At 36.8% G+C, this 15,493-nt stretch overlaps 1 protein-coding gene and 1 long non-coding RNA gene across 2 annotated transcripts in view; one reads left to right on the forward strand and one right to left on the reverse strand.

Moving 5' to 3' along the window:
* Positions 1-1,469: 1,469 nt before the first annotated feature.
* Positions 1,470-2,994, reverse strand: LOC139431866 (uncharacterized). The gene is made up of 2 exons (XR_011641902.1): positions 2,644-2,994; positions 1,470-2,581 (listed from the first exon to the last, which is right to left on the reverse strand). It is a non-coding gene; the product is annotated as an uncharacterized lncRNA (long non-coding RNA).
* Positions 2,995-3,848: 854 nt separating this feature from the next.
* The window catches only part of LOC111414310 (sodium-coupled monocarboxylate transporter 2-like), an 80,103-nt gene continuing 68,458 nt past the window's right edge, over positions 3,849-15,493 (forward strand). Inside the window, exon 1 of the mRNA XM_071200097.1 lies at positions 3,849-4,045. The gene's annotated coding sequence lies outside the window, so the exon portion shown is untranslated. The remainder of the gene's footprint in view (positions 4,046-15,493) is intronic.

The following is a 15,493-nucleotide window of genomic DNA, read 5'->3' on the forward strand; positions in this document are numbered from 1 at the left end:
GAATAAGGATAAGAAAAAGAGGGGAAGACCTAGAAAGAAGTGGGAGGAAAGAATAGCAGAAGTTTGGAAGAAGAGAGAGAAGACTCTAGCAGATATAAAGGAATTATCCGGGCATCGCAGGTAGTGGAAGAAGCGGATGGAGAAATAGGAAAAAAATTATCCGACGTCATCACACATAAGGATCAGAAGAAGAAGAAGAAGACGCAAGCTACTGAACATAACGATAAAGTGGTGGTCTTTGTATTTTAGTTTTAGCCGCAGTTCTATAAGTTTTCATTATACGAAACATAACTGAATTCAGAATGTAAATCCAGAGAGCTATAAAATCGTAGGTGAATACAGTATATGTTCAGCCGTTTCTGACTCGTCGTTGCAAAGTCGACAAGTTTGATCCTCAGCTTGTCCAATGTGGAGGAGGTGGTACTTTAGGGGCACATGGCTGGTCAGGAAATCTCAGAGCGTCCTTAGATCCCCTTTGCTGAGGAATAAAACTTCTTTTTTGGTTAGGCATAAACATTTCTTAATAATTGTCCCAACAGTCTTCTTTTCTCTCTTCTTTGCATAACATGTAATCCATCATGAACCCATACCAGTTGTTTGTTTTCTTCATCCAGATGGTGTAATAGAGTTTCAAAAACTGTGAATGTTTTTAAAAGGGAAATAAAACCTGATCTTAAAATTCTAATTTCAAATCTTTCTTAATTGTTTCATGAAGAGGCTTTTTCTTTGGTATATTTAAAATATATACTTTCAGTTTTCGTCTACGACTCCAAAACAACCTAGCAAATTGGTTTTAATTTCAAAACCATTTACATTTGTCCTCCCATTTACGTAGTATCAAGTACTTCATGAATTCTACTCTAATTGTATCTTATACAATACAACTCATTTCTTTAATATTTTTACTGATAGTTGATACACTAAGCAGTTTTCTTTTTTGCAGCAGCAGTGCAGTTCTTTGAAGGAACTTCACGGTGTTTCATACCTGTAACATAATATTTCATGTCGTTAAATAATCTTAATAATACTTGCAGAATCAAAAAACAATTAAAATCCACAGCAACAACTAACTCAACCAATTCCTATTGCAAACGATTAAGATCAGTCCAGACATCCTCAAATACCGGGAAGTATTAAATTGGTCAAATTAAGATATCGAAAATAAAGTTCAATATAAATTTTTTTAGATCGAAAAATATTTCGTTTTGCAGAACAATTAGACTTTCACAACGTTTGAAGTTGTTTTATGAAGAATGGGTTGCAACATGACATCGAAAACGTTAAACAATGTTTTAACAGTGTTTGCACTGCATAACCCGGAAATTCCTACTTTTAGTTTAATTTCTATTAACACCGGCCGTGAAAGTGTTCGAATTTTCTTTTAGAATGTGATTCTAAGATCGGCCTGTCATGAACTTTCAAGATTAATTAAAACCTTAACAACAGAAGAATTTCAAGAAATCAGTTAATAAATAATGTTAATGACTTGCATTTTATTTAATTTCTTTTTATGTACACGAAGAAGTAGAAATTTATGGAGTTAAGATTTAACTTTTATTGTGTTTTTTTAATTGATTAGTCTAGACAACAGAAAACTATTTAGCATATCGTCGAGACAAAGCATTTCACATTAATCCTGTTGGGTTGTGTGTATAGATAAATTAGATGTTATCTAATTAATTTTCCTAAAACCCGAAACACGTCAACCCATTGTTCACCGTGAGTCTTTTATTCTTTTATTTCTATATCGATACAAAGAGTAGGTACGATTAAATATTATAATTTTATACAAGAATTTTGTCTAACGTGCCCGCGAATCGTTAATAACTGCTCGCACGGGGTGGAAGAAAAAGACGCAAGGAGTTTCTTCGAACCGTTGTGAACCAACGACAGTGCTGGTACAAAAAGGCGAGCGGTTGAGATTCCGAAATCAGCAAGAATCCGACGGTGCGGTCAATAAATAACGAAACGCCGCATCTAAAACAATAATATAAATAATGGAACCCGGCGCAACAATGTGCATAATAAAACATCGATACACAATTCAGATCAATACCGTGTTCCTTTATCAGATCAGCGGGTCTCAAATAAAATAAATTTGCAAGAACCGGTGGACCAAGTATACGATGGGTTTCTCGAGATCGTTTCATTCTTCGAGAAACGAACGTTCTTTGACCGTTTTCTTGGTCGACTAGGACTTAAGCTACCATACCGGTAACGCACTTAATGAAATTTATGTTCCAGATTTCACACAAAACGAAGAGTCTGCCGCGAGAGTAGGTTAATTTATTTATCACCTTGTCTGAACAATAGAGTATATCAGTTAACACCGCATTTGAACAGCGGCGCACGTTGTCGTAAAAATATTATTTACACACGGCTATAATTTATAATAAACTCATGTAAATTAAGAAAGCGAACGGCGCGAACGCCGCCACTCGACACGGTTCGCGCACCTTAAACTCTTCTTTTGCTCCTTTTAAACCTCCTCCCGCTTCAACCAACGTTACTTTTTAAGTCGGTACAATCTTCAATTGTGTTTACTTTTTGACTTATAACCATTCTCAATTCTAGAGTACATCTGCGAAGAAAATTACATTTTGTAAATTAAAGTATTAATTGGATCCTTTTAAATTTACGAACATTTTGATGGTTTTGTTTAAAAATTTGTTTCTATGTAAAATCTTGGTGTATTTATAGATTTTATTTTTACGCCAATACCAACGACATCAAAGTACTATTATGGTACTACCAATAACAATCTTCTTCTTATCCATTTGACGACGTCACAATCGACACGGTTGCGGCTATAAGGCGACACACCTTCCTCACATATCCGCTTTTGCTGTTTAAATAGTCGAGTGGTGCTCTACCAGAGACTCGATCGGCCATAATTTACATAGAAAAAGACCAAGAAGTGTAGATAGGGGACCTCGGCTTGCGGAAAGTGGGGATTGTCGCAGCCCTCGCGTCAGATAACCTAAAACACACAGAATTACAAGCGAATACAAGCGATGGCAATTAGCCGCGTCTTGTCCTCCGAGGCCTTTTTTAATTAGATTACATTATCAATTTTGAGTGAGACCGTAACATAAACCAGTTCGGGCTCGGACACACCACTAACGCGTTTATAAGGCCCCCAGCGTGGGTAATACAAAAAAAGGATAAAACACAACAACTATAAGGTGACTCAATGTTAATACAATGGAAAAAATACAAATACAGTTGGATTTAAAACATTAAATTCGAAAATTATTTATTGTTAATAACATAAATGTTAACAATACTGTTAAATAACGCAGGTGTTGTGTCACCACAACAAGTAGCAACCATCAGGTGCCATAAGCGTACCACCAACTTGTCGCCGAAAAATAGGTCAATGCGATTCTCGTTCGAAGAACTCAACTCTTCGACCTTAACGAGATCGCACAAGGTGATGCAAGTCATAGTGGACGACAATTAACATTGGGACGTGGTCAGAATGAAAAATTTGGTTGGTTAAAAAAATATAAAAAGGAACGAGATCAACAGGAACAAGAAATGTAAATGTTAAAAATTTTATTATATGCAGTAAAGATACATTATTATAATTGATGAAACAAAAATTCGTTTAAAATTTTATTTTTTCTTATCATTTAACCGATTAATAACAGAATAAAAATTAAACACGTGCCTCAAAAGAATTTTGACCCTGGAATATAAATGACAGATGTGTTCGAGTCCGGGAGTCATTAAGCGATTTTTAGTTTTTTTTTTCTTCTGTTCTTGTATAAATTTTTTTTGTTCACGTCGGTAATCTGCAACCTCACGCTGGTCGGAACGTACTTGGTAAATCGGCCTATGGTGATGTGTACTCTTCATTGCACGGTTGGGGTGCGTGTTGAATATCGTTACTTCTAAAAAAATATAATAATAGGGGCGAGAGTTTAGGTGTTCTTCGTATTTACAGTAATAAAAAGTGGGGCTTTTGTGATTTGAATAGGGGTGCTCCCGTTCGTTTTTGTTCTATCAAGCCCACAAAGCGAGGAAGATTAATCTTAACTAGGTATGAAAAAATTTATTATGATTATTTTTTTGTTCGCTAATTTTTTGGGACTGATTTAAATCTAAAAAAAATAAATCTGATCCAGATGTTAAGCGTTTTTATTTTATAAAAAAAATAAACAAAAAAAAATTGTAATTTTAAAACCACAACTACGCAAATTAAAGTAAGTAAACAGCGAATTAGCATAAACTATTGTTCGTCTAACTTGAAGAGATTTCCCAGGAAATAAACGCGGTTATTCACGGGAGTTCTTTAAGAAGTTGCGTAACCAACTCCAATTAAACTATTAAGTCGCGTGAATAAAAGACCATATTATTAATGTATTTGAATAACGGACGGGGTAATTACGCGGTCGGGAGATTTGTCGAACTGAAGACGTTCATCCGGCAGTTATCTAAAGCATTTAAACTACCAAACAAGCAAACCATCAAAACGATCTAATGACGAAGGAGGTAATTACGGGTCGGGAATAATTTTTTGATGATGGAAGAAGAGTATATAGGAAAAGAGGGCAGATGTTCTCGTCCTTTTGTTCGCGACCCGGTTCAGTTTTTTTTGTTTCTTTTGTCGCGGATGAATGCACCGCATGTGCACCACATTTCCACCTACTTGATCGCTAATTACTGCGCTCGGGATAATGCGCCATTGTTACCAGAGCTCTGTTAAAATCGCATAAATTATCTCTCCCACATTCGGTTGAACGTTTTCAACAACACAGAGGAGAGAAGAGAAAGTTTAGTGGAAGCTACGGAGGACGAAGGGCAAAGAGTCAGGGCTTGATTAACCGGCTCCAAAATGGTTATTGGGATTTCAATTGGGATCATATTTCATCCCGATAGGTTACAACACGTATTCGAACGTCGACGTTATTTGTTAAACAGCTCGTGCATAAATTACGTTTTCATTAAGGAATTTTTACCGCGAAAAAATGAAAGAAAGTGAACGGCCGTCAGGTGCTCTGTGTCCTCTTCCGATATCGCCACCATCGCGGGCCTCGAATACTTCTTCACCTCCTTCTTCGTATACGACGACATCGGTCGTATACAAAGAATTTCACCCTGGCGCGTAATTTATTGACGCAACAACTCTTTCGTAATTAAGACGAGCCAACAAAACGTCCACCGACTTATGTAGCGGGCATACAGCAGATGCTGTACAACGACCCCCCCGAAAATATAACAGCGGGGGACGAGAAACCCGTAAAATAATGAGTAGCGGATTAGTGCTTTTACCGACCCCGCGAATTTACATATCAATTGACAATTAACGCACCCGCTGTATTAACTAATTCCAGTAGCTATCCCGTGCTCGTTCATGGGTAATTCGAAAAGGGTTAGAACCGTTTTCATCGGACCGTTATTACATATGCTTGATGAGTAACGGGTGGATGAATGAACAACTTTGCCAAATGCTCCAGGGTTTAATAATTTCATTTTAAAGGGTTAAACTGCGAATATATTGGTGCAAAGACCGATTAAATTTAATAATGAAAAAAATTAAACTACATTTAATAAAAAAATAAACTACTTTTACTACCTAAATCAATAAATGCAAGTGGTCACTCCAAACTAGGAACCAAAAGAAATTTTATGTGAAGTCAAAATTACACAATGGCATGGAAAATTCTCAAAAATCAAGAAGACTGCCAGAAGATTTCACAAAGATTTATAGGATGATAAAGAAAATCAATAATTAACACTTCCTTTCTAATCAATTCTCTTAGATCTTTGTATATTTTTTGTTGCACTTTTGTACAGATAGAAAATAATCAACAGATTCTTCAGATTGGGGGAAGAAATCTGAAAGTGAAACTGAAAGTACTAATATTTATCTTCGTATATAGAGCGGTGATTCTAAAACCTTAATATTAAAAGCTGTAGTGAGCATGGAATTCATGACGCTCAAAAAGATACCCAAAGGTTTACTCTGAGTAAATCTTAATTGCTTTAATTGGTTACTTCTAGCATTGCTATAAATACTAGACCTATTATCTAAGTGGAACCAGTTGCGAACCAGCCTCTCATTTTAAACAATTTGTGTAGAAAAGTACACCAAGCTATCTTTTATCGTACTAAAACCATCCCATTGCCATTTATCTACAGTTTATTATTTTTCTGTAATACCTGTCAAATTTTATTAAAGTTGGCAAGATTATCCTCTGGTTCCCATTTACGATTGGGTTATGCTTTGAAGAAACTAATAACACAAGACGATTCTTTCTTCCAGACATTCCAAATAAGCGTATAGTCTATTTGTATTGTTCTATTTGTATCAATGTTTGTTACATTCTGATTCTTCAGTTTATTTACGAGCTCAAAAGAAGTGAATAGAATTTAGCTTTGTGATAGCGAGCGATTGGGAGTACTTTTCAAATTTTCTTTTTTATAGTATCACAGGTATATCATAATTTCAGTTTGAATTTCAGTGCAGTTTTCATTTTATTTATTTCATTTCTATTTTAAAAACACGCATATTGCAATTAAGAGCAATTAACACTTCCATCTTAATAATATGAAAAGTTAAAATATACAGATTTAAATGCATTGAGAGAAGAAACCAATTCCGCTTACATGAACGCTGAGTAGATCGATTAGCCATGTGGAATATATACACAAATCAGCCTCGTGGAATATCGTGGAATCATGAAGTAAATGAATGGAATGCATAGGATGGGTTAGAAGAGATTAGTAAAGATCGCCAAAGTAGTAAATCCGCATAGTAAAAGACTACCAGGAGATTGTCCAAACGATGAGTTGATTCATGGGCATAAGATAATGAATAGTCGGTTAGAATAGGGGAAATCCCTATTAAGAAGAAGAAGGAGAAGAAAGAAGGCAACAAAATTCTGATACTAGAAATAACTTATGACAAAATTAAAATTACTTATTGTTTGGTAATATAATTAAGTTAGATCATGGTAGATAACCATAAAATCTAATATACGTAAGAATTCGTTTATACGGGACATTTATTTCAAACAATAATTACTCAAACTACATTCAAATTCTCTACGAGCACGGATTCTAAGAGAAATGTTTTTAATGTATATATAAATTTTATTTAAGATAAATTTGCAGCAAAGCTGCCATACTTTATAAATTTGTCTAATTGTAAGATTTAAGTTTGCAAAACATTTTGAATTCACGGCTTCAAATAGCAATGGTTGGTATAAAATGGCTTTTGATTTTTCCAATTTTCAACTCTAAAACCACTTTTTCTAAATGTTTACAACTATGTTAAACAATCTTAGTTACGGCATTATTAGACATCCCCCAAAGAATAAGTTGATATGGAGTCAGAGACTTAAGTAGGCGCTTAAGATAGTGGATATAGTATTGTTTGAGGTTTTCCACAGTTCGTGGAGATTGTCGAACGATAACTGTTATCAGCGTCTTGACAAAAGGCTAAGGGTAAAAGCTCCTCACTATGAAGAGAAGCTTCAGCCTCTCAACCTGGACTAAATTTGATTAATAAAATCTAAACTTACACCATATTTGTCATAGCTATTATGTAACACACCGTCATACATGAAATAAACGTTTTAGGAATCACACTTCATGATGTGCAGCTTTCACATGGCCTTATTCAGTTTGTTACAATAGAGCTAAACCAGTTGAATTGGTGTCATGTTACAATTTCGAAGGGATAATGTGCCGTTAGTGCAAGTTCACTGTCGTATCTTAATTCTAATTCACAGTAACATCTAGAGCAGGATGATCGACGAAGGAAGAAGGTAAAAAGTTTGAATCCTCAAATACATCTTTCTTGAATCCTACTCACTTGAAATGTAGATATAATGCTGGACGAAGATACAGCTTTGAAAGGTTGTATTCATAATCGTTATAAATCGAAGCCGTCCAAGGGACAAATACGAATCATAGTAATCAAGAAAACAGCACAGGTTGCGCTCATTTTTGGGAACTTCCAGTAAAGTGGTTAAAATATTAGTAAAACTTTAAAATTACCTTTGATCATTCTCCCTGGCCAGTTAGTATCGTTGGACTTGGATGAGACTCAAATACCCAAAGTAATAAGTGAACCGTTTTCAGCATAACTTATTCACAATCCCAGTCTCATCCATGTGGCTTGAAGTAAACCTCCTTTAGAATGTTTCAATATAAATTCGACGTAATACACTATTAAAAAATCGGTAGTCGCAGAAACAAAAACTCCTGATGTAAACGTGGTAACTGACACTCCACTAATAGAAATAATGTGCCTGTTAACTGCTCTCGGTATTATAGCAAAAAAAAACAGAATCAAAGAGAAATGCTCTAAATGATCTAAAGAATGGTTACTTAAATACCATGTTAATTTGCTAAGTATGTTCGTTTAGAACCTAAGGAAAGGTTGAATTATTTGTTGACCAATGAAAATTAGGAAATTTACTATATAATCAACGAAAATAACTCACATTGGAAACGCTAAATCTCAAAACAGTACAGGCAACAAAAGGCTTATGTGTGTAAATATTAGAAATGTCTCAGTATTTATTGCAATAAGTCTTGTCTTACCATCACCGTAATTTCTTCACTCTAAATGCCAGGTTTCCTGCTGTGTTTCATTCTTATTTGATCAAAACATTCCATACCAACCCAGGCTGCGTACAGTCTAGTATTATTATTCATGAAAATGCTTGAAAATCAATGATTTTCCAGAACCTTTATTATGTGAGGTATCTGTTCTGTGTTGTATTTGTGAGTTGTCAGAGAGTGTGACAGTGTGGCAAAAATATCTGAACAAAAGTCCATCTGAAAACATCGCTGATTAATGCGAAGTGATTTCATGCCAATCTTGAAACTCGTATGTGGCGTTGTAATAATGGCATGAAGTCTTTTTCTAACGTTTCATTGCTCGGATTGGCAATTATAACCTCTTGAAGAAAACTACAGAAACTGTTCTATTACGCAAAGTTAACTACACCAAAAATCGATCATTTCTTTGATTGGTGACTCATTTCACCCAAATATGGGCAGTCAAAAGACCAATCTACAAATATTGTTGGTACACATTTTCTAGAACATATAAATTCTTACTGATAATTCTTGTTGTTTCACAATTTTCAACCAGTTTCGACCATCTCGTTATGAATACTACATTTGATGTAACAACAATAGAATCCTGAGGCATTATAATCTAATATAATTTCTTCATTAGTATCCGATTTCTTCATTAGTAACCACCAAATTCATTACTCACTATATGAATATTTGACAGTGCATACAATTCTGAAAGCATTTAGACAACAGTATCATTTTGAAAACCGATTTGAATAAAATTAATTCTGTCATACTGACAAAGTATTCAAACGTTATAACATTTACAAACAAGGACTATTTATACTTTTATGACTTTCTGTAGTCACCTGAACAGTTTATTTAGCAACGATGATGAACATAGGATTACAATGTAAAATAATTTTAAAATGTTAAATATCCAGTTAAACTTCAAGTTAAAACTCGATTGTTTCGGATTTTTATTAACAGTATAATGACATTTTGATAATTTATTTTGTAATTTTGTAATGTAATTTAATACATTTTGATTGTTAGAAATATTTGAAATATCAAAATATCTTCTCAATAATAACGCTATAATATCAGTCGTGATATAACAAGACGATATCTCATTATAGAGATTGCGAATAGTGTGCAATAACCAAGATGTAGCCACACCTTGTCTGTTTAACCTATAGTCTTAGACAACCCGATGAAGTTCATTTACAAATATCGTCTTAATAAATCAAACACCCAAGATGGTATCAATCCCCATTACTTTACATCCTGAGAAAAACCCGTTTTAGGTGTAAAAGATAATTAATATACAACGACGTACAACGCAAATTTTACCGTCCTCTTATTGGAAAAACCTCAAGTGTATGGTTACGAGTAATGAAAGTATATTTTTTGTTCCATCCATCTCATTCGATGGTAAAATAAGCGAGTGAAAAAATAAGAAGAAGGAAAAAGACAAGAGTCAAGTTGATGATCATTGGGCCTTTAGCATCGGCGTTACCGGGAATATTATCGGCCGGTTACCGCTCACGTTCTAATTAATATTCCGCACGGCAATGTTATCATGCAAATGACAGGACATCATCGCCACCTCCTTAGCAATTCAAATGTGTGTAGAGAGTCCGGCGGGCCGAAAGCGAGCATCGCCATCCAGGAACAATTGGAAGTAACTGATCTTGGAACGCGCACAAGGTAATATAAACATTGAACGAGTCGTGCATAGGTGAGAGGGTCAGATTGATCACGTGTTCTTGTAATTAAGAACTGGGCAGAGGCCAGGTGGGTTATACGGAACGGGCCGAAGGAGAAGAAAACGAAAAGAGAAAATAAAGAAAGAAGAGAGAAGTTGAAGCCGGCCTCCTTCATGCCCTGAGCATTGTTCTCCCATCTCCGGAGCTAATCTCTGCGCAAACTAACAAGCTGTCACGGACCACACTTAGCATGCGCTTCCACGGTTGTTTGTTCCCTTCCGAATCGCGTTTCTTAGGCGCGACTTTTTAATGAACCGGATAAAAGCTAACGAGCCAACAGTTTCGCTCCTTCAAGTGCCTCCGGTACGTTTCGCGGTTAACGAGACCGAGAATGTTACCGCGGACCCTTCAGGACCTTTTAGTTCTTCAATTAAATTTCTGTACTGGCAGCCAAGTCAAAGAGTTGGCGTTGTCCCCTATATAGTTTAACTTCTTTTAAAAGAACAAATAAATAAAAGAAGAAACTATGTAGAGGTATTCTATGAATAGAATTCATTAAGGCCACTCATAAGTACACCCTTGTTTACCACTGACCGTCTATGGCCAGTTCCATAATTAATTGAGCGCTGAGTCATGGCAGATCGGACAGCCTAAAACACGGTCCTCGATTGCCGTCGTCGTAGTCGTCTTGAACGCACCTCTTCAGCTCCGGAGTCGTACCTGCTCAACACGAGTCGTTGTATCATCTCGATCTGGGCATCTGTTAATCATTCGGCTAAATTAAATTATTTCACGTGGCCGTTGGTCCGATATGACACGGCTTCGCCTTCCTCTAAATAGCTGACCATCACCGTCAAACCTCGAGACTCATTTGCATAAATCGTTTTTCTTTTTCAATTAGCCCTACTCTCGACCATTTATCTCTCGCCCGCACGGATTAATGGATCTTCGACCGGAGTGAGTGTTGGTTCGTTATCGCAATAAAATCATTTCGAGAAGTGTACAGAGAAAGACGGGCGTCTATGCTAATCCCGACGACGACGTTTTATACTGCGAGGTTTTACTGCGCGAACGAATGATTTCATTCACTGCGCTCGTAATTTATTGGCCAATAAAGCGGGGAGCACTGTTCGTCGACTGAGAACGTTTTGTTAAAGTGGCAGATCGGAAATTATATTACCTTCGGACGGTTGAAGATACCCAGGTGACGATGAGCTGCCAATAATACAATCCCCATTGTATTTATACTAAATTCAAATAGACACCGTTTCTAATATTAATCCTTTCATCTATAATATGATTTCATCAAAAATCATAATCGTGGAATTTGGATAAGGCAATGTAAAGAGAAGAGAAAGAGAGAATTCGTATCAGATCTTAAGATGGTCCCGGAGTACGAAGGACGACACAATGGCCGTTTAATTTTAAACCGTGCGTTTTTTGACACGGAGATTTATTTGTATATTACAATTAAGAAATCGGAGATAAGATAGAATCCAAACATCTGTCACAATCGTAATCTCGGGCCGTGATTATAATGAAGCACCTCGGGCGGAGGGCTCGCGGGCCATGCTTGGCCCGTGACGGGCAGCGACGGGCCCGGCACGATGACTCGGCATCAATGCGCCGATTGCCGATGCTATCGGCGACCCCCCAGACGCAAGAGGCGTCCGTCACTCGTCCACCTCGAATTATACAAGCACAATTAGTCTTTTTCATTGACGCGCGCGTCCAGGTAAGGACCCCAGTGACACGCGGGGGGCGATTTTTACTCGAAGAATCTCAAGACGGATCCGGTCCATGTCTGCTTTGACACCTTCAGAAGAAGTATTTAAAATCTACTTATAAAAAACCTCTGTATATCAAATATACCAACCCCATGAAATGCTTGACCTCCACGAAACTTCATTTATCACTTCAGATCAATAACAAATTTATTTTTGTGTTACATCAATTATGGCGATTGGAAATTTTTTTATTATCTTGGTATTCAGAGTGTAAGAGATGCTGGTAACATGTCTCGAAGCGAGAGACGCACTGCGTGCGCGCATTATAAACGGTCTGCAATAAACTATTCAAGTCAGATTAAGTCGGGCCACCAATTAAACTAATCCGGGGCCGCACTGAAATTTATAACACCTCGCGGGCGATAAAGACGGCGAGTTTTTCGCAAGCTGGGAGAGTATAAGTGTGTGGTCGTACTACGTCGGCTGCTCGCAGCGAGAGCTTTATGACACCCGGACGATATATGAACGGAAACTACGCGCGCACATCAGAAACGCACCCTTATTGTTCGCGATTTCATGCTATTCATTATCCCTGCATTTGTGCATTCGCTAAAAATACCACCCAACCCCTTCCTCCAACCTGTAAGATTTTACAAAGATTCCACTAAGATGTTATATGATAAGTTCAAGTTTCGATTTCTATTTTGAAAGAAAACATTAGTCAACGAAACCAGTTACAATGAATATTTACCATAAGGACTCATTAAGTGCATCAAATGAACCCTCTCATAGATCAGCATCTTCCTCTTCTCTATAAGAGGGGCTCGGTAAGGATCCTCAACTCTCTTGTCGTAGGTGTGACCCGCGAGGTGAATGCGCCTCGGGTGTTTGGTCTGAGACCAACAATGAGTTGCGAGCGCGATCGCGACGGTCGGAAGGGGGAGGAGGTGCAAAAGCTGCAGGAACGGCTTTAGAATTCACAATAACATTCTAACCAAATCACATCGATTAATTAACTTTAAAAAAGTATGATCATCCAAACTTTAAAATCTTTAACTGTTTTTGTACACTATTTGTTTCTCAACCCAAAAGTTTAACTTGTTGGTAAATCTTTAGATATCAATAACTGATTCACCTCGACCCATCCCTGTTGAATGGAAGGAGGAGTAGATGGTGTGATGGTATCTGGTACGGTTGGTATAGGGTCAGGTATGCACACGTGCCCAAAGTCCGGTTCACTCCATACGGTGAGCGGATCGAATCACTTCGTGTAGGACGTGTGGAAATAACTAATAGCGGTAATAGCCCAGACATATGCCATACCGTGAATTACTGGGCTTAAAAAAATTCAAACCCTTATTCGAAATAATCAAGAGAATTGTCTAAATTTAACTTTCGACGAGACGTAATTACCATCAACTGTCTGGGCCGATCTAATTAGCAATTAACCGCAATCAAAGCTTGAGTCACAGCAATCGAGGAATGTGCTTCATATACCCATTGTAGGCAATCAATGCCGGCCGTATAACCGTTGATTGTAATAGCGCCTTCAATTAATGGCAATTATGCACAGATTCAATGCTTTCATCATCTCCCAACAAGATTGCATCAAGTTCAAATTGACACAGAGAGAATGAAAATTGGCACAGAGTTGCGTTTAATACGATACTAATTTGGATTTGAGAAAGTCGGAAAATTCGAGATACGTCTCGCCTTCAAAGCTTTAAGATGAGGACACTTACAATCGGGCCATCACTTGATTTGTCAAAGCAAGTGCTGTCGTTTCTAGTGTCCTCAATCCACGTTTGAATGCTAATTAAATCCAATTAAAACCGTCGATTCTTTTTAAAGATACCATAACGGCGATGATGATTCAACGAGATGAGTGGTAATTTAAATTATTACGATTTTTTTTGTTGTGAGTGTAAAAACTTTGTTACCTACTTCAATTTATACATTGAAGAGCAAGTCTTATGAAACACAATACAACATTATAACTAAACCGATTAAAAACTCTTGAAAAACTTTTACATCAGAAAGTAATTTTAAAGTGTGCCGTAGAGGGCTCGATCTCGGGCTAAATCTAATAACCCAACCATAACTTCTTCGCCAATTTTCTTAACTATCCTATTTTCTTAATATATATTGCTGCTGCCGGTGGCACCGTCACGCCGCTAATATCTTATACTTATAACATTCTTAATAAGTGAAGTTTTTCGCATTTGGTGGGACAGTGGAGCCAGTGGCGGCGGCACCGACGCGACGCTACTCCATAGCGACGCCAACCCCGTCCCGTTGTTTTCTTTCATTAGAGTTGTTCGAAGTACACAAGTACCAACTTCGTTAAAACTAATTGGGTTCTCTCTCGCTTGACCGATACTGTTCTCTTTCTCTCGCCCATTCGGGGTCTCCAAAACTAATTCATTTTCTTTTGGCTCGCCCGGACGATGCATCGTCCCAATCGTCTTGTTAATGGGGGGCAAAGAAAACGGTTAGGATTAATTTTCTAGTATTGTTCTTACTCAGACATCGAGGAGTTCGATCAAAAATAAAAACGATAAAATATATATAGTATCCAAAGTTGTATGGATTTATGATATATGATATAAGCATGTATAACTTAAGTAAGATGAGAAGGAATTTTACAAGTTGCTCTATGTCATGTTCATAGATAAACTCGTGGTATTACCCGAGTTGTGGTTAATTGTGAACGACGTTTGATATGAACCTCCGTCAAAGCCAATGAGAGATCCCTGAGAAACAGTCTTCTTCTTGGATATGAATTGTTATTTGCAGCATAGATTATTTGAGCATTAATTCCAGCAATATTCATTAAATGGTACAAAATTACCATAGGCCATCGCCTAATATTTCTGGCGACGTCGTATGTAGCACACAAGTTATCATTTACATCAACTCCTCCTTTAGTGGAGTTGTAAAGCCGGGTTTATACAGACGATTTAGCTGTAAATTTAAATTTAAAAATTTAGCTGTAAGAGTTAAATCTATCGAAACCCAATGTATCGTTTATACAAAGCTGTAAGATTTAGCTGTAAACATAAAGTTTGTCAACTTTTCTAAATTTACAGCGTCACACATGCGCAAGATGTCCTTAATCAGCTGTATCCAATGATCGGCCGGTCTAAATAGCGTGTTCTAACCTAACCTCAACTGTTGTTTATTTCTGCGCCAACAAAATAAGTGAATTCGATGGAAAATTAATTAAAGATGTTGAGAACTACCGATATATTTACGATAAAAAATGTTCTGAACATAAAGATAAAATACTGGTAGAAAATGACAACACAAAACATACTTTACGCAAGAATAACATTTTTGTTCTTACGCTTTCGTGGTAACCAAACATACTGGATCCCTCAACACAAGATTTTGTTTGTGTAAACTCAAGAAAACTCAAGCCCTGCTTTGTTTTTTCTGACAGTTCCTACACAAGTCAATTTATATTCTTTCAGTAATGTTGAGATCAGTGGAAATGAAGTAAATTAATTGTCGACT

This window comes from Onthophagus taurus, chromosome 1 (genome assembly GCF_036711975.1).
Source record: "Onthophagus taurus isolate NC chromosome 1, IU_Otau_3.0, whole genome shotgun sequence".
NCBI lineage: Eukaryota > Metazoa > Arthropoda > Insecta > Coleoptera > Scarabaeidae > Onthophagus > Onthophagus taurus.